The following is a 21318-nucleotide window of genomic DNA, read 5'->3' on the forward strand; positions in this document are numbered from 1 at the left end:
CACCCCAATTTCACCAATAGACACATCATCCAAACTGAAAATAAATAAGGAAACACAAGTTTTAAATGATACATTAAATAAGATGGACTTAACTGATATTTTTAGGAGATTCTATCCAGTAGCAACAGAATACACTTTCTTCTCAAGTGCTCATGGAACATTCTCCAGGATAGATCATATCTTGGGTCACAAATCAAGCCTTGGTAAATTTAAGAAAATTGAAATCGTACCAAGTGTCTTTTCCGACCACAATGCTATGAGACTAGATATTAATTACAGGAAAAAAAAAACTGTAAAAAATAGAAACACATGGAGGCTAAACAATATGCTACTAAATAACCAAGAGATCACTGAAGAAATAAAAAAACACCTAGAAACAAATGACAGTGAAAACACAAAGGCCCAAAAGCTATGGGATGCAGCAAATCAGTTCTAATAAGTTTATGGTAATACAATCTCACCTCAAGAAACAAGAAAAATCTCAAACAGTCTAACGCTACACTCAAAACAACTAGAGAAAGAAGAACAAAGAACACCGAAAGTCAGTAGAAGGAAAGAAATCATAAAGATCAGAGCAGAAATAAATGAAATAGAAATAAAGAAAACAATAGCAAAGATCAATAAAACTAAAAGCTGGTTCCTTGAGAAGATAAACAAAATTGATAAATCCTTAGCCAGACTCATCAAGGAAAAAAGGGAGAGGATGCAAATCAATAAAATTAGAAATGAAAAAGGAGAAATCTCAACTGGCACTGCAGAAATAAAAAGGATTATAAGAGCCTACTACAAACAACTATATGCCAATAGAATGGACAACCACGAACAAATGGACAAATTCTTGGAAAGGTACAATTTTCCAAGACTGAACCAGGAAGAATTAGAAAATATAAACAGACCTATCACAGGTATTGAAATTGAAACCGTAATTACAGATCTTCCAACAAAGTCCAGGACCAGATGGCTTCACAAGTGAATTCTATCGAACATTTAGAGAAGAGCTAACACTGACCCTTCTCAAACTTCCAAAAAATTGCAGAGGGAGAAACACTCCCAAATTCATTCTATGAAGCCACCATCACCCTGATACCAAAACCAGAAAAAGAGGCCACAAAAAAAGAAAACTACAGGCCAATATCACTGATGAACATAGATGCAAAAATCCTGAACAAAATACTAGCAAACAGAATCCAACAGCACATTAAAAGGACCATACTCCATGATCAACTGGGATTTATCCCAGGGATGCAAGGATTCTTCAATATACGCAGATCAATCAGTGTGATATAGCACATTAACAAATTAAGGAATAAAAACCATATGATCATCTCAATAGATGCAGAAAAAGCTCTTGACAAAATTCAACACCCATTTATGAAAAAAACTCTCTAGAAAATGGGCATAGAGGGAACCTACCTCAACATAATAAAGGCCATATATGACAAACCCACAGCAAGCATCTTGCTCAATGCTGAAAAACTGAAAGCATTTCCACTAAGACCAGGAACAAGGCAAGGTTGCCCACTCTTATTCAACATAGTTTTGGAAGTCCTAGCCACAGGAATCAGACAAAAAAAAGAAATAAAAGGAATACAAATTGGCAAAGAAGAAGTAAAACTTTCACTGTTTGCTGATGACATGATATTATACATAGAAAATCCTAACAATGCCACCAGAAAACTACTAGAACTAATAAATGAATTTGGCAAGGTTGCAGGATACAAAATTAATGCACAGAAATCTCTTGTATTCCTCTACACCAACAATGAAAAATCAGAAAAATTAATGAAACATTCCCATTTACCATTGCAACAAAAAGAATAAAATATCTATGAATAAACCTGCATAAGGAGGCAAAAGACTTGTACTCAGAAGACTATAAAACACTGATGGAAGAAATCAAAGATGACATAAACAGATGGAGAAATATACCATGTTCTTGGACTAGAAGAATCAATATTGTGAAAATGACTACACTACCCAAAGCGATCTACAGATTCAGTGCAGTCCCTATCAAACTACCAATGGCATTCTTCACAGAATTAGAACAAAAAAATTAACAATTCATATGGAAACACAAAAGACTCTGAATAGCCAAAGCAATCTTGAGAAAGAAAAATGGAGTTGGAAGAATCAGGCTCCCCAACTTCAAACTATACCACAAAGCTACAGTAATGAAGAGAGTATGGTACTGGCACAAAAACAGAAATATAGATCAGTGGTACAGGATAGAATGCCCAGAGATAAACCCACACACATATGGGCACCTAATTTACAACAAAGGAGGCAAGAACATATAGTGGAGAAAAGACAGTCTCTTCAATAAGTGGTGTTGGGAATACTAGACAGCTACATGTAAAAGAATGAAATTAGAACACTACCTAACACCATACACAAAAATAAACTCAAAATGGATTAAAGACTTAAATGTAAGACCAGACACTATAAAACTTTTAGAGGAAAACATAGGAAAAACAGTCTTTGACATAAACCACAGCAAGATCTTTTTTGACCCACCTCCTAGAGTAACGGAAATAAAAACAAAAATAAACAAATGGGACATAATTAAACTTAAAAGCTTTTGCACATCAAAGGAAACCATAAACTAGATGGAAAGACAACCCTTAGAATGGGAGAAAATATTTGCAAATGAAACAACAAAGTATTAATCTCCAAAATATACAAACAGCTCATGGAGCCCAATATCAAAAAAACAAACAATCCAGTTACAAAATGGGCGGAAGACCTAAATAGACATTTCACCAAGGAAGACATACAGATGGCCAAGAGGCACATGAAAAGATGCCCAACATCACTAATTATTAGAGAAATGAAAATCAAAACTACAATGTGGTATCACCTCATGCCATTCAGAATGGCCATTATCAAAAAAATCTACAAACAATAAATGCTGGAGAGGGTGTGGAGAAAAGGGAAACTTCTTGCACTGTTGGTGGGAATGTAAATTGATACAACCACTATGGAGAACAGTATGGAGGTTCCTTAAAAAACTACAAATAGAACTACCACACGACCCAGCAATCCCACTACTGGGCATATAGCCTGAGAAAACCATAATTCAAAAAGAGTCATGTACCACAATGTTCATTGCAGCTTTATTTACAGTAGCCGAGACCTGGAAGCAACCTAAGTGTCCATAGACAGATGAATGGATAAAGAAGATGTGGCACATACATACAATGGAATATTTCTCAGCTATAAAAAGAAACAAAATTGAGTTATTTGTAGTGAGGTGGATGGACCTAGAGACTGTCATACAGAGTGAAGTAAGTCAGAAAGAGAAAAACAAATACTGTATACTAACACATATATATGGAATCTAAAAAAAAAGGTTCTGAAGAACCTCGGGGTAGGACAGGAATAAAGATGCAGACATAGAGAATAGGCTTGAGGACGTGGGAAGGGGGAAGGGTAGGCTGAGGCAAAGTGAGAGAGTGGCATGGACATATATACACTACCAAATTAAAATAGATAGCTAGTGGGAAGCAGCCGCATAGCACAGGGAGATCAGCTCGGTGCTTTGTGTCCACCTACAGGGCTGGGATGGGAGAGTGGGAGGGAGACGCAAGAGGAAGGAGATATGGGGATATGTATATATACGTATAGTTTTTTCACTTTGTAACACACCATTGTAAAGCAATTATACTCCAATAAAAATGTTAAAAATTAAAATAAATAAAAGTAAGTGAGCAAACAAAAAGGCTGGAGCATCTAGTGTGACTGACTTTGGAGATGAGTGGAAGAAAGTGGAAGCAGGAAGGTGGAGGTCGGCCCCTGGGCAGTTCTCTCTGACCAGGTCCCCTCACCTTTTCTTACCTTTGTCTTTCAGATTCCACATAGAATTGACAGAACACCCACCATTGGCTTGGCAGACAGAGAGGTGACTAGGACAGATAGAGCCTTACCCCATGGAGCTTCCCTCTGGTATGGGGTCCAAATAGTAAATAGGCATTTACATTAGAGCAAGCAGTGGTTCTCAAACTGAATGAGTACTGGAATCACCTGGAGGCTTGTTAAAGCACAGATTTCAGGGCCCTACACCAGAGTTTCTGATTCAAGGGGCTTGGTGGGGAGGCGCTGAAAATCTGCATTTCTAACAATGTCCAGGGAAACTGATGCTGCCCGAGGGCCAGACTCTGAGGACCGTTGCATTATAGTGTGATTAGGGTTAGGAAGGTGAAAGTATGGGGTGTGATGGGAGCATGTAAAGGGTGATCCTACCCAGACTCAGGTCAGGGAAGTCTTAAGTGGGAATAAGCCAGGCAGAGAGAAGAGCACATGCAGAGGAATGACACAAAACTAGAGTATCTATGCGAGGCTGCAATCAGTACCATATGGCTGGAATTCAGAGCAAGAGGGGCTCTGGTGACAACAATATTAAGAAAACACTATCTTCTACTAGGATTTACCAGAATATCTGGTGAAAGCACATTGTAAAAATAGGAAAAGCAAATGTCCATTTCTGTATGAGCCTAGAGGTCTCTTTGCAAAAAACCAACAACAGAACAAAACAGAAACCTTAGACTGTGGGGATTGTGCTTTCTTCACTCCTGAGATTCAAAATATGTCACCTAATTCCACTCCCTTTGAAAATGAGCCAGACGAATGTCTCAATTCTAACAGAAAGTGATGATGCTATGTGATTTTTTGAGGTTGGATCATAAAAAGGATAGCTTTTTCCTGGGTTTCTTTTTCTCTTGAATCGCTCACTCTAAGGAAAGCTAGCTGCTATCTTGTGAGAATGCTGAAGCAGCCTGTGAAGAGGCCCCCATGGGGGAGAAACTGAGACCTCCCACCAGCAACCAGCCCCAACTTGCTAGGCATGTGAGTAGTCACCTTGGAAGTGATCCTCTAGCTCCAGTCAAACCTTCAGATGACAGCGGCCCTGGCTGACAGCTTGACTGCAATGTCATGAGAGATCCAAGTCAGAACTAAGATACTCCCAACATTCCTGATCCATGCAACTGTGAAGATAACAAATGTTTATTGCTGTGTTACTAAGTTTTGTAAGTTAAGATTTACAGTTGTATCAAAAAATATCAAGAATCTAGGAGTGAATGTAACAAAATGTATCTAAGAATTCTACAGGGAAAATTATAAATCATTATTAAGAGATGTTAAAGAAAACATAAAAGAATGGAGAGAACTATACCACATTCATAAATATGAAGATGATATTGTCAAGATGTTGGTCCTTCTCAAGTTGTTCTATAGGTTTAATACAGTTCCAGTCAAAAGCCCAGCAAGATTTTCCTTGGAGCTTGATAAGCTGATTGCAATGTTTATATGGAAGAATATGGCCCAAGAGTAATCAAAACCTTTTTGAAACAGAAAGCCAAAGAAAAGAACCTCGTGCTAGCAGATATTGAGACTGAATAGGTAACTGGCTTAAAGCGAGTTTAATTTGATTGTGTCTCAGTTCTTCTGCCAGGAATTCCAAGCTCTTGCTACAGGATGTGAATCTGGAAGGGTCTAGCCTTGGTAGCTGGTGGCAGCCATTTTATGACTCTGAGAAGAGAAGTTGGTTGGGAATGCCCTTTACAGAGGAGAATGTGAGCCCAAAGGTGAGGAAAAAAGAGAAGTCATTCAGAACTTCTCCTAAAACCAGTTCTACCTCTAGGTTTTCAGTTATACAATATAAACAAACAAACAAAAAAATTCCCTTTTGGCGTAAACAAGTTTGGATAGTCTTCCAGTAGTTGCAACAGTAAGATTCTGATTGATATTCACCCACTTGTCAAACAGCGTGAAATGCTATCATTAGAGATTCAATCCTTAGCATTTCTACCTCTTCACACTTTTCATCCATTGCAGGGATCAGCAAACTACTGTCTGTGGGCAAAAATGTGGCCTACCTCTATTTTTGTAAATAAAGTTTTATTGGAACACAGCCATGCTCATTCATTTACATACTGCCCTTGGCTGCTTTTGTGCTTAAAATGGCAGAGTTGAGCAGCTGTGACAGAGATCCTATGGTTAAAATATTTACTAGCTGGTCCTTTATAGAAAATATGTGCAGACCCCTGTCTAAGAAGTCCCTCTGATATCCTGCTCAGTACAGTGTTTTAGAGTTGCCCTGCCTATTTAAATTTAGCCTGCCCAGTCCTGCCTTCTGAAGAGCTGGAGGACTATGCAGTGTGGAAAAAATTGGTTCCTGAGGGTGACTGTAGGGACATCTCTTGTAATCTTTTAAAATGAGTGCCTAGTGGTATGGGCTAATTCAACAGTTGTCCAACGTTTCAGGTTGGATTTCTTTAGACAAAAGTCTCTGAACTGTGTCCCTGGATCCCCGCTCATCCCCTGCTGCCTGCCCACCCTCACCTCAATCTATTTCTAATTAGCAGCCACTGCTCATTTTCCCTGAGCCTAATGACTGGGGCAGGAAACGTCACTAACAGGATTGGGAAAGCAATTTGTCAGCCTTCCTATCTATTCCACAGGGAATTGCCCAGAGCTGGGGAAAAGGCTGCTTAAGCGCAAAATATGACTCAGGAATGACCAGACAGTTTCAAGATCAAACAGCCCATCCTGTTCATCTGATGCAGAAGTGCTTGGAGGAAGCCAGCTTCCTGGGTGGGTGAGAGACTGGGGTGTCGGGTGAGAGATTGGGGTGTCCACATCAGTCCATCTCCCCAGTATACAGATGGCAGGAACTGATGAAAAGACCATAGCTGAAGATTTTTCTTTCTTTTTTAAAAGCTGAGTCAGTCATTCATCCCCAGGCATCTCCCTCTCCTCCAGAATTCAGCACAGGCTTTAAAAACTGGCAATACAAGGGAATTTCATGTGATCAAGATGGACTTTTTTGCACAGAAAAGGATATTCAGAAGTTACTTTTTAAAAAAAATATTAAATTTATTCAAGTTAATTGAACCTAATTTTTCCTTAAGCTTTTAAATTCAACTTACAAACATCATTATTTTATATATAATTTCAACAAACCTGACAATCACTTTTAGGAGCCTTTGGTTAAACGTGGACCCATTAATAAACTTATTTAAGCATTAAACATTTTAAATAGTATTTATAAATTTAATATATTCTATTTTATTAAATAGTTTTTATTTTTGTTAAAATAACTCATGCACATAACATCACAAATAGTACAAAAAGCCTTATAACAAAAAAAGATAGTTTCCTTGCCCCACTGCTCCCACTTGCCCCTTTCCACTTTTCCAGAGGCAGCTACTCTTGACTCTTTCACCCATTCTTTTGGAATATACACTTCTCCATATTTCTAAATAATATGCATCTACTGCTAACTTTTGGCAGCTCAGTTTGACTCATTTCTCCCGACCTGTAATAACCAAGGAGGATTGTGCTCTCTCTCATGCCACCTTCCCCTTTGCTCGTCCAGACCATTGTCTCACTACAGTTTTATCAAGATCTTTGGTTGAAGTATTTCTCAGTGGTCACAGTATTTGTCTATATAAATGTAATTCTAAGCTAAGCATTGTATGGCACTATGACTTTTATTTCTTATTTTGTTTTCCCTGAAGTTAACAACTGCTTGCTTTTTTAAAAAATTTGCCTAGAGTTTTTGTTTGTTTGTACATTTTGCTAATTTGTCCCATAATTTTCACAAATCTCTCAGTACAGTATTTCATAAATTTTATCATGCCAGGATCTAACACTGCCATTTTTCCCCCTGGAGACTGCCCTTCAGGAGAAATTCATTCTCCTTCTACCTTTGCTGGTCTAGGCCTACCACATACAGTCACCTGTGACTTCTCTTTACTGTCATCCCAGGAATTCCCTTTGTCTTCTCATGAAAACATCCGTTTCCTGGAGCTTATGTCTCCCTCCTTCTTGGTTTAGTCCCCTGTTTTGTTGAAGCATATCCTTCAGTATTTTAGCTGATTTAGAAAGAGGGCATGATGGCCAGTGATGTAGTGATGAGAGTCTGTCTACCTCTAGAGTCTTATTGCTACAATTTCAATGTAGTCCCTACATAGAACTCCCTGATACCTCCCTTCACTACTATCTTGGAGATTCCCTCCACCTGTGTCGTGTGCTGCACACCAGTTTTCTTGTCCCTGTATAATTTATATAACACTTGAGAATTATCCCTTCCTATTTAAACCCCAATAATTCTTAAATGTCCCACATTCTAACATGGAGCTGAGTGACCCACTTTCTCACCCTAGAAAATCAAAATATAGGAACTCACCATTTCTGGTTGTTTCCTAATTAAGGCAAATTAATTCCTTTGTTCTGATAATGCACATCCTCCACTAGCTTCCCGAGTATGTGTGTGGGGGAGCTAAATGTTTTGATATTTCTGTTCTTGAAAATACCTTTTTCTATACTCACACATAATTGTGGTTTGGGTAGAAAATTCTAGGTTGGAAATTATATGTTTGCCTCCCAAATTTTGAAGTCATTGTTCAGTTGTCTTCTAGTTTCCATTATGGCTGTTGCAAAGTTTCATCCCATTTCAAATATTAATTTCTGAAACTTTTCATTTCTTCCTCGCAGCTATGTATCTGCACAATTCCAATATTCTACGATGCTGTGGCTTGATGTGGATTATTTTCAACTATCGAGCTGGCAACCTGATGAGTCCTTCTAATATAGAAACCCCTGTCTTACAGATCTGGAAATTTTTCTTAATTATTTCTTTGATGATTAACTCAGTTATGGGTTTTTTTCCCCTTTCTTTCTATTTCTGTTTCTCATCCATTATTTGGATGTTGCTTGTCCTAAATTTGTCTCTTATTATTTTTCTTTTATCCTCTTCTTCCGTCTTATTTTGCTCATTAACTGGAGGAATTCTTCACCTTTATTTCCTAACTCCTTTGATTTCTTTCATTTGTGCTGTCATGTTTTTCATTTCTGAGAGCTCTGTTTTGTTCCCTGAATGTTCCTTTTATCCCATCTTGTTCTTGTTTCATGGGTGCAATATCTGTGCTTATTTTTGATTATTGTAACAATCATGTTTTATGTAAGTGTCCTTCCCTTGTATAGTCTCTGCTCCCACTCACTGGTTTATCTGTCTTGGTCTCTGTCTTCCATATTACAGCCTTTTCTCAGATGTCCGGCAAACTTCGTTTGTCTGCTCATGTGTAAAAGTGAGTAAACGACCACATTAGAGGTCTTAAGGATATGGGTGGAGTTTCTCAACTTTGAGCTTCACTTAGATGGGTCTAGCTGGGCCATTAATGAGGGATCCTTGATGCCACTATCTCTAGATCTTTCCTCTTGGGCTGGTACAATTTCCTGACTGATGGGTAGAGGCTTAGTGCTCTGTGGTTCTTAGAAGTGAAAGGGAAAGACTGGGATGGGGGTGGGGGAAGTAGGAGTGTTGGGGGGGTCTCAGCGTGCCACATGCGTACATTCATTTCCTCTCCTTTCTTCAGCACAGTCACCTGAGGCTTGGTGTCCTCCAGTCTGGAGCCCCTCTGATTCTGCTCAGAGAAGAAACCTCCACATTTATTCTGCCAGGGATGGGAAGAAGCACTCACCTAGAGGCTTGCAGGGGCTGGGGGTGGGGGGGTGAGATCCAGGGCTCTAACTACTTTTAATCAATGCTCTGTTTTTGGCCACTGTGCCCCACCTCCCTCCCCAGTTTCTGCTCTGAGTCTTTTGAGGGTTCTGTGGTTTAGATCAGGATATTCTTGGCGTTCTCCATTTTAGGCTTAAGATTCAGGTTTTTTGTATCTGCTAAGTAAATTAACAGTCATCCATCTGCTTTTTACCTTCCAGAATTTATTGCCCTTGTCTTTTTGCCTTTTCTCCCCATCCTTTTGGGCTTCTATCTTTAAAAAAATAATAATGATGATCCCTTCGCTGTTGTTTTAGTGGAGTTGCAAGAAAGAGCGAAGTTATGTGGGTGTTAAATCCACCATTATTACCATCCTATGGCTTTTTCAAGCACGCCAACTGTCAGACTTAGTTAATAAAACTGACTACTTAACCCTTGTAAAGCTATCAATCAAACTCATAAACTCAGTGAATGTTAATTTTTACATGTCCCAATACTATTTATAAAGTAACTTCAACTTAAGATCATAAATTTAAATAATTCACTGAAGCATAAATGAGAAATTAGAATTACCAGATATGTCTTTATTCTAGCAGGCTAAATTATTTTTAAGTTTTGGAAATAACAAAATATTCACAGATGCCTTAATGCAAAAATAATAATGTCTATTTAGTTTTCTTTAAAAATTCTACTCTTAATTATATATCTGAGGTTAAAAGATGCTAATTATAAAATCCCAAACAATTTTGGGATCATCTTCCCAAATATTTTTGGACTTGCCATCCATTCTTGCCATGATTTGTGAGCTACAGGAGAGGATCCTCATGAGGTGATGACTGGATTTTTGCAATAACACTGAGGGGACACTTAGATTCCCACGTGTCTATGGCAGGGGCTGTTTTCCCATTCTTTCATCTTTTCAGCAAATTTGCTACATCTACTCAAGCTTCTGTATTGATTGAATTCTACATTTCTTAACTTTTAAAAGATTTAAATTGTTTTTATGTGTATCCCTGAAAACCTTTGACTTGGAGGGAATTCCACAATCTTTTCATCTTCTCCCAATTAGGGCTAAGCTTCTTTTAGGAAATAAATGACCTCCAATTACCCTCTTGATCTCCTCATTGATGACAACTTCTAGGGTTATTCTGTGGACTACTTAAAGGCAGAAACTGGAGGAGCTAAGGCAAAAACCAAGCTTTAATATAAAGCAAAATGCCTGAGGAGCTTTGATCTCTATCGCATACTTTTTTCACACATAATCCCTGGGGGCTCTATTACCAAATGTAAAATGTGTTGGCTGGGCTGTGAATCCACGGGGGGTTTCCCCCCTGGGGGAATGTGGGAACACATGAAAGGAGGCAAATATGCCTAATTGTAGACCAAATGTGCTCTTAGAGCCAAAGAAGAAAAATGGAAACTACTTCTCATGTCATCTTCCTGTGAACCTCAAAGGAACTTGATGGAAAATAGCTATATGGACGGCCGAAGGTGGCCAGAAAAGAGCAAGGCTGCCAAGACTGATTTTGAACACTAAGAATGTGCTAGTGATGTTTGCTGGAAGACAAACATCATTGAGGACCCAGGGGGACACTGACACCACATTTTCCATGCACTGGAAAAAAAAAAAAAAAAGATCTGGCAAAACCAGCTTCAGTCTTTCTACTACAATTTATGGAGATGCTCAAAGTTATGACTCTGTAACTATCAAACCCACAAGCATTTCCTCTGAGGACAACTGATTCCCAGTAACTGTGTTTGTGTCTACTTATGTCCACTCCTCATCTAACAACCTAGCAACTGCCTCAAAACCTTTAATATATTTCTTCTCTATATTGTGCTTTTTGCTTTCTCATAATTTTGGTTTATCCCAACTTCAGCTGGTTAATGATCCCTCTTGGTTTGTGAGATGCATGCTTGCAACCTTAGATCTTCTCTATTTCAAATTACTGAGGGCAAAAGTCCCACTTTCCCTGCTCTTTCCTATTGGAGTAGAGTTTCTAGCACCACACCACTTCATGGGCCCCTGGCCAGCCAAAGTTTTACGTGCCCTTGGGTCAGATCCCCACTCCTGGTCGATTCATCTGGAGCAGAGGTGGAAGCATTAATGCTCAGTTAAACATGGTAGGTACTAAGGTTGGGCAGTTTCTTTTGGAAAGAGATATGGACATGACAGAAACCATGATGGACATTTTTGGTACACCTGGCTTAAGAGACCTAGGAAGGACCAAATCATTTCCTTGCCCTCTCCCCTTTTCATCAAGAAGAGCATTCAAAAGACTAGGAAATGGGATCTTTGGGAGCATCTCTAGATGAACCAGAAACAAAGCCTTCTTTATCTGCCTTTAATTATACCCAGGGATGAATAATGTGGGCTCAAGGTTTGTGAAGAGATACCTTTTGGATTCGAAAATACTTGCTTAATTAGAAATTTTGGCCAATGACCATCTTTGTACTTCTTGTTGCTACTCTTTTTGTTTTTTTAATTTTATTGAAGTATAGTTGATTTACAATGTTATTATTTTTTTTTGTATAGCAGAGTGACTCAGTTATACATATATATTCTTTTTGATGTTCTTTTCCATTATAGTTTGTCACAGGATTTTTTTTTAATATGGAAAAATATTTGTAGCATATTGTTAAGGGAAAAGAGGAATTTACAATCTAAAATATACAATATAATTCTTATTTCATGTAAATATATGTGCAGATATACTGAAATAGAACAAATACCAAATTATTAATAGTAGTTATCTTTGGGTGATTATATTGTCAGCAGTCTTTTACATTCATCCCTAATACCATTTTATGTATTTCTTCAATAAAAAAATTAATTGATTTTTGCACATAAAATAATACATATTATTATTTAATGCTCTAGAAAAATTTAGTGAACTCTTTTTAAAAACAATCTGTTTGTAATATAGACTCACACCTAATTCATATCTATACTATTTCTTTTTCTTTTGTTTTTAAAAATTTTTTTTAAATGAAGTATAATTGATTTAAAATGTGTTAATTTCTGCCATACAGCAAAGTGATTCAGTTATATATACATCTTTATATATATATATTCTTTTCCATTATGGTTTATCATATGATATAGTTCTCTGTGCTATACAGTAGGACCTTGTTTATCCATTCTATTGATACATATAAAAGCTTACATCTGCTAACCCCAACCTCCTACTCCATTTCTCCCCCAACCTCTTCCCCCTTAGCAACCACCAGTCTGTTCTCTATGTCTGTGATTCTGTTTCTGTTTCATAGATAGGTTCATTTGTATCATATTTTAGATTCCATATATAAGTGATATCATATGGTATTTGTCTTTCTCTTTCTGACTGACTTCACTTAGTATGATAATCTCAACTTGCATCCATGTTGTTGCAAATGGCATTTTTTCTTTCATTTTTATGACAGAGTAGTATTCCATTGTACACATGTACCACAGCTGCTTTATCCATTCATCTGTCAACGGACATTTAGGTTGTTTCCATGTCTTGGCTATTGTGAATAGTGCCGCTATGAACACAAGGGTGCATGTATCTTTTTGAATTATAATTTTGTCTGGATATAAGCCCAGGAATGGGATTGCTGGATCATATGGTAGTTCTATTTTTAGTTTTCTGAGGAACCTCCATACTGTTTTCCACAATGGTTACACCAACTTATATTCCCACCAATAGAGTAGGAGGGTTCCCTTTTCTCCACATCCTCTCCAGCATTTGTTATGTGTAGATCTTTTAGTGATGGCCATTCTGACTGCTGTGAGGTGGTACCGCATTGTAGTTTTGATTTGCATTTCTCTAATAATTAGCAATGTTGAGCATCTTTTCATGTGCCTGTTGGCCATCTGTATATCATATTTAGAGAAATGTCTATTTAGGTCTTCTGCCCCTTTTTGTTTTGTTATTGTGTTTGGTTGTTTTTTTGTTTTTTGGTTATTATGAATCTATTTTTTTATTGGAGTATAGTTGCTTTACAATATTGTGTTAGTTTATACTGTACAGCAAAGTGAATCAGCTGTACATATACATATATCCCCTCTTTTTTGGATTTCCTTCTCATTTAAGTCACCACAGAGCATTGAGTAGAGTTCCCTGTGCTATACAGTAGGTTTTTATTAGCCATCTATTTTATAAATACTATCAATAGTATATATATGTCGATCCCAATCTCCCAATTCATCCCACCACCCTCCTTTCCCCCTTAGTATCCGTACGTATGTTCTCTACATCTGTGTCTGTTTTTCTGCTTTGTAAATAAGATTGTTTATACCAATTTTTTCAGATTCTGCATATATGTTAATATATGATATTTTTCTCTTTCTGACTTACTTCACTCTGTATGACAGTCTCTAGTTCCATCCACGTCTCTACAAATGACCCAATTTCATTCCTTTTTATGGCTGAGTAACATTGCATTGTATGTATGTACCACATCTTCTTTATCCATTCTTCTGTTGATGGACATTTAAGTTGCTTCCATGTCCTGGCTATTGTAAATAGTGCTGCAGTGAACATTGGGGTGCATGTGTCATTTTGAATTATGGTTTTCTCTGGGTATATGCCCAGTAGTGAGACTGCTGAGTCATATAGTAGTTCTATTTTTAGTTTTTTAGGGAACCTCCATACTGTTCTCCATAGTCACTGTATCAATTTACATTCCCACTAACAATGCATGATGGTTCCCTTTTTTCCACACCCTCTCCATCATTTATTGTTTGTAAATTTTTTGATGATGGCCATTCTGACTGGTGTGAGGTGATACCTCATTATAGTTTTGATTTGCATTTCTCTAATAATTAGTGATGTTGATCATCTTTTCATGTGTTTGTTGGCATTCTGTATGTCTTCTTTGGAGAAATGTCTATTTAGGTGTTCTACCCATTTTTTGATTAGGTTGTTTGTTTTTTCTGATATTGAGCTGCATGAGCTGTTTGTATATTTTGGAGATTAATCCTTTGTCAGTTGCTTTGTTTACAAGTATTTTCTCCCATTCTGAGGGTTGTCTTTTCGTCTTGTTTATGGTTTCCTTTGCTTTATAAAAGCTTTTCAGTTTCATGAGGTCCCATTTATTTTTGTTTTTATTCTCATTACTCTGGGAGGTGGGTCAAAAAGGTCTTGCTGCGATTTATGTCAAAGAGTGTTCTTCCTATGTTTTCCTCTAAGAGTTTTATAGTATCCAGCCTTACATTTAGGTCTTTAATCCATTTTGAGTTTACTTTTGTGTATAGCTTTAGGGAGTGTTCTAATTTCATTCTTTTACATGTAGCTGTCTAGTTTTCCCAGCACCACTTATTGAAGAGGCTGTCTTTTCTCATTGTATGTTCTGGCCTCCTTTGTCATAGATTAGGTGACCAGTCACAGAATATTGAATATAGTTCCCTGTGCTATACAGTAGGACCTTGTTGTTTATCCATTCTATATATAATAATTTGTCTCTGCTAATCCCAAATGCCCATTCCTTCCCTTCCCTACCCCCACCTTGGCAACCACAAGTCTGTTCTCTATATCTGTGAATCTGTTTTTGTTTCGTAGGTATGTTGATTTTTATCTCATTTTAGATTCCACATATAAGTGATATAATATGGTATTTGTCTTTCTCTTTCTGACTTACTTCAGTTAGTGTGATAATCTCTAGGTCCATCCTGCAAATGGCATGATTTCATTCTTTTTCATGGCTGAGTAATATTCCATTGTATATATATTTATATATACCATATCTTCTTTATCCATTTCTCTGTCAGTGGACATTTAGATTGTTTCCATGTCTTGGCTATTGTGAATAGTGCTTCTGTGAACATAGGGGTGCATGTATCTTTTCAAGTTGTAGTTTTGTCTGGGTATATGCCTAGAAGTGGGATTGCTGGATCATATGGCAACTCTATTTTTCGTTTTTTGAGGAACCTTCATACTGTTTTCCACAGTGGCTTTACCAATTTACATTCCCACCAACAGTATAAGAGGATTCCCTTTTCTCTACACCCTCTCCAGCATTTGTTATTTGTAGACTTTTTAATGATGACCATTCCAACCACTGTGAGGTGGTACCTCATTATAGTTTTGAGTTGCATTTCTCTAATAATTAGGTACGTTGAGCATCTTTTCATGTGCCTTTTGGTGATCCATATGTTTTCTTTGGAGAAATGTGTATTTAGGTCTTCTGTCCATTTTTTGATGGGATTGTTTGTTTTTTTATTGTTGAGTTGTATGAGCTGTTTGTATATTTTGGAAATTAAGCCCTTGTTGATCACATGATTTGCAGATATTTTCTCCAAGTCTGTAGATTGTCTTTTCATTTTTATTATGGTTTTCTTTGCTGTGCAAAGGCTTATAAGTTTGATTATGTCCTGTTTGTTTATTTTTACTTTTATTTCTGTTGCCTTGGGAGACTGACTTAAGAAAATATTTGTACGATTTATGTCAGAGAATGTTTTGCCAGTGTTCTCTTCTAGGAGTTTTATGGTTTCATAGCTTATGCTTAAGTCTTTAAGCCATTTTGAGTTTATTTTGGGGCATGATGTGAGGGTGTATTTTAACTTCACTGATTTACTTGCAGCTGTCCAACTTTCCCAGCACCACTTGCTGAAGAGACTGTCTTTTTCCCATTTTATATTCTTGCCTCTTTTGTCAAAGATTAATTGACCATAGGTGTGTGGGTTTTTTCCTGGGCTGTCTCTACTCTGCTCCATTGATCTGTATGTCTGTTTTTGTGCCAGTACCACACTGTCTTGATTACTGCAGCTTTGTAGTATTGTCTGAAGTCTGGGAGGGTTATGCCTCCTTCTGTGTTCTTTTTCCTCAGGATTGCTTTGGCAATTCTAGGTCTTTTATGCTTCCTTATAAATTTTAGGATTATTTGTCCTAGTTCTGTGAAAAATGTCAGGTAATTTGATAGGGATCACATTAAATCTGTGGATTGCTTTGGGTAGTATGGCCATTTTAACAATATTAATTCTTCCAATTCAGGAGCATGGGATATCTTTACATTTCATTGAATCATCTTTAATTTCCTTTATTAATGTTTTGTAGTTCTCAGCATATAAGTCTTTCATCTCCTTGGTCAGATTTATTCCTAAGTATTTTATTTTTTTGCTCCAATTTTAAAAGGGATTGTTTGTTTACATTCTCTTATATTTCATTCTTAGTGTAAAGAAATGCAAGCGAGTTCTGTATGTTAATGTTGTAGCCTGCTACCCTGCTGAATTCATTCATCAGTTCTAGTAGTTTTTCTGTGGAGTCTTTAGGGTTTTCTATATATAGTATCATGTCATCTGCATATAATGACAATTTTACCTCTTCCCTACCAATTTGAATACCTTTTATTTCTTTTTCTTGTCTGATTGCTGTAACTACGACTTCTAATATTGTACTATGTTGAATAGAAGGGGTGAGAGTGGGTATCCTTGTCTTGTTCCAGATTTTAGCAGAAAGGCTTTCAGCTTTTCACCACTGAGTATTATTGGCTGTGGGTTTATCATAAATAGCTTTTATTATGTTGAGATATCTTCCCTCTATACCTACTTTTGTAGGGGTTTTTATCAAGTGCTTTTTCTGCATCTACTGAGATGATCATGTGATTTTTGTCCGTTCTTCTGTTGATGTGGTGTATCACATTGATTGATTGGCATATGCTGAACTATCCTTGTGACCCTGGGGTGAATCCAACTTGATCATGGTGTATGACCTTTTATGTGTTGTTGGATTCAGTTTGCTAATATTTTGTTGAGAATTTTTGCCTCTATATTCATCAAAGATATTAGCCTGTAATTTTCTTTTTTGGTAGTATTTTTGGTTTGGGTATCAGGGTGATGATGGATTCATAGAATGTCTTTGTGAGTATTCCTTCCTCTTCAACCTTTTGGAAGAGTTTGAGAAGGATCAGTATAGGTTCTTATTTGTATGTTTAGTATAATTCCCCAGTGAAGCTATCTGGTCCTGGACTTTTGTTTGTAGGGAGTTTTTTTTTTTTTCAGATTCTATTTCATTTCTAGTGATTGTTCTGTTCAAGTTATCTATTTCTTGTTGATTCAGTCTTGGTGGGCTGTGTGTTTCTAGAAAGTTGTCCACTTCTTTTAGGTTGTCAAATTTGTTGGCGTATAATTGTTCATAGTATTCTCTTATGGTTTTTTTAGTGTGTCTGCAGTATCAGTTGTGATTTCTCCTCTTTCATTTCTTATTTTGTTTATTTTGGTCTTCTTTCTTTTCTTCTTGGTGAGCCTGGCCAGATGTTTGTCAATTTTGTTTACACTTTCAAGGAACCAGCTCTTGGTTTTATTGATTTTTTAAATTGTTTTTTAATCTCTATTTTATTTCCTTTTTGATCTTTATTATTTCCTTCCTTCTAATGACTTTAAGTTTTGTTTATCTTCTTTTCCTAATTCTTCTTGTTGATACTCTTAAGGGTTTGGGACATATTCTGCTTAGAATGGCTCTGGAAATCCTATAGGAATGAGGATGGGTCAGAGGACAAAGGAAGGGATCCTGCTTAAGGCTTGTTCCAGTTTTAAAGGAGAGAGAGGAAGCAGAACCTTAAGGTTTCACTCTAAATTAATTTAACTGAGTTTCCTATGGCGGAAGGTAGCAGGATTCAGGCCAGAGTTGCCAGAGTTAACAACTGAGCCATTGGCTGAAACATTCTCTGGTGGGCTCTCCAAAAAGCCAGCAGGTAAGCAGTGAAGTTCATCGTTGTAATGGGCATGAGCGTGAGTTTTGACCAAGATAAATATCACCATAAATCTATTAATGGAACATCTGTTCTCTGCTGTTTGAGCTAAAGGATGGCATGATGAGATTGGAGCTTGTGCCCCTAGGTCTCTGGGCCAGGGTAGAGAAGTTCTCCTGGCTCTGGCACTTGGCCCAAGGTGGGCACACTGGGCTTCTGACAGGCTCCCCTGCAGCTTGTCTTCCCTCCAGCAGACACTAGAGCTCCTGTAGATTGCTCTCAGCACTTCAGTCATTCTTTCACCTGGGCTTCCAGTATTCCCAGGCTCAGTGAAGAATAGGGGATAGAATCCCTCCCTTGTCTTCCAGCCCATGCAGCCCATCTTACTGCTGTTATCCACAGAAAATAGATAAGGGTATAGAAGTCCTAAAAGATTTAAAATGCTATTAATGATGAGTCTTCATGAGATGCGAATGACACCAACCTGGCTCTTCCTTCATTCACTCACCACACTGCAGTGCCTTTGGTGTCAATCCAGTTTAATGACTTCCATCAGCCGTTAGGGAAGGACACTTGGGGTTAAACATAGACCCATTAGTCCCTCATGGCTTAGGGGCTCTTGTTTACATCTCAGTGATCTCCTCCCCCAACAGAATAATAAAAACAATTATAATTCAGAGCAAGAGAGGGAATACTATTTACTACAGGCTTACCTTCAGGCAGATGCTGTGCCAGGCTTTGACAGACATATTTTCTTTAATTCTCACAACAACCCAATGATTTGAATAGTATCTCCATTTTAAAGAGACACAGAGATGGTAATAAGTTTGCCCAAGTTTACACAACAAGTAAAGAATGGAGCCAGGATTCAATCTCAGGTTTATCTGACTCAAAAATGCCTTCGTGTTTGTAAAAATAATATATTCTTTTTAAAATGTCCATGCCCTAAGGAAAGGATAAAGAAGACAGTGAAAAATCACATGTAATTCCATTGCTCAGATATAATCACTATCAACATTTGGTATATTTCTTTTTAAACATTTTCCCCCATGCATCCATATAGATGCACACATACACCAAGCACATATTAATTCATATACCAAATAATTTTTGAACATCTGCTATGTTGTAGGGCCTGTTCCACATGCTGGGGTACTCCAAGTCCCCATTCTGGAGGAGGTTACATTGCAGTGGGGGAATCAGAAAATAAACAAATAAATGAATACATTTACGCTATTATGTGTGTTAGCATGTGTGCCATATACAACTATGCAGGTTGTGCACTGCAGGCCTCTGGAGGGGCCAGTCACATCGCAGCTGAGGTGAATGACCTCCTCAAGAGTTAGGCACAACTCCTACACCACATAATGGATACTGATAGGAGACAGGAAGCAACATAAAGGAGAGATATTATGTAAGGAATAACAGGTCAGAAAACACCTCTTTGATTAAGGAATATTTGAGAATTACCTACAGAAATAGAGAGAGCTAGCTCAGCAGCAATCTGAGAGAAGAGACCTGATTTCAAGCAGGGGAATAGCAAATGCACAGATCCTAAAGCAGGAATGTTCTGGGCATGATCAAGGAACAGCCAAGAAGCTAGTATAGGTGGAAAGCAGTGGTCATGAGAAAAGGCTAGGAGATGACATCAGAGAGGTAGCAAGGGGCAGATCACAGGGTCTTGTGAGCATGGTAAGGACTTTAGATTTTATCCTGTGTGATAAAAGTCACTGGAGTGTTGTAAGCAGAGGTGAATGTCTTAAAAGAATGAGTGTGGTTGCTTTTTAGGGAAAGCAAAAGGGGAGGCAGTGTGATCATGTAGGACTGGAAAAAGAACAATATTGGTAGCTTAGACTAGATGAGAGTTGTAGAGTGATGAGAAATAGTCAGATTCAGAAAATGTTCTAAAGATGTTGCTGGCGTTTAGAGCAGATTTCAGAGAGTACCAGTGGAATTTGCCAATGCATTGGTGTGAAATGTGAGAGAAACCTAGGAGTCAAGATGACCTGAGTAGATAGAGGGGTGCTTTATAGGTTGTAGAGCATGGAAGGAGCAGGTCCAGGGAAAACCAAAGGTTCCATTTGGGGAATTTAGGTTTCAGATGCCTATTAAGCATGCAAGCAGAGATGTGTTGGGACTAGAAATATCATTTTGAAATTCACAATTTATATTGTGAAATTCACAAACACCAAAATAATTTTGGTGTTTAAAACCGTAGACCTAGATGAGATCACTTATAGAAGTATAGAAAAGAGAAAAGATTCAGGGACTAAACCCTGGAGCAAAGCAACATAAAAATACATTAAAAAGTGAGGAAAATTAGGGGTATCTGCAAAATCCTCTAAGAAAGAACCACCAGAGAGGTAAGGGGAAAACCAGGAGGGTTTGATGTCCCAGAAGCCAAATAAAGGAAGTGTTATAAACAGGTGTGATTAACTGGAACAAGGCTGCTGAAAGTTTAAATAAGATGCGGAGAGGAAATTGAGCATTTGATGAAGTAGAGCCAGATTTGGCATTGATGACTTCACAAGAGTAGTTTTGGTGGAGCAGTAGCAACAAAAACATGATCAGAGTGAATTTAAGAAAGAGTGAGTGGAGGGGACATAGAGGCAAATATAAATGTTTCAAAAAGTTTTGCTATGAAGGGAAGCAGAGAGATGACATGATAACTGGTAGGAGATGGAGGAGTCAAGAAAGTCTTGATATTTTGTTTTAGTTTTTTGGATAAGTCATAGTATGGCACATCTTTAAGGTGAAGGTAATTATCCAGAGGAGAAGGGGAAAGGATAATGATAAAAAGAGGACAGAATGACTGGACCCGTGCCCTAGAGGAGATGGAAAGAATAGGATTTTTACACAAGTAGAGCAATGCATCTTTTCTAGGCGAATGAACTTTTGTTAATTGTAATAGAAGGGAACATAACAGATATTTGTAATGGGCTCATACTATGTATGCTGTCTTAAAATCTTGATTGGCTCTATTATAATAATTTTACTTCATAAATAAATGTAGATCAATACCATGGTCTCACAGTATTTCAGAGCCTGCCTCTTCCATAATTTATTTTATCAATCTTTTCTTCTTGAACATTTAGGTTGTTTCCAATTTTTCACTGTTATAAACAATGACAAACCAGGCTCCTAAC

This window comes from Kogia breviceps, chromosome 8 (assembly GCF_026419965.1).
Source record: "Kogia breviceps isolate mKogBre1 chromosome 8, mKogBre1 haplotype 1, whole genome shotgun sequence".
Taxonomy (NCBI): domain Eukaryota; kingdom Metazoa; phylum Chordata; class Mammalia; order Artiodactyla; family Physeteridae; genus Kogia; species Kogia breviceps.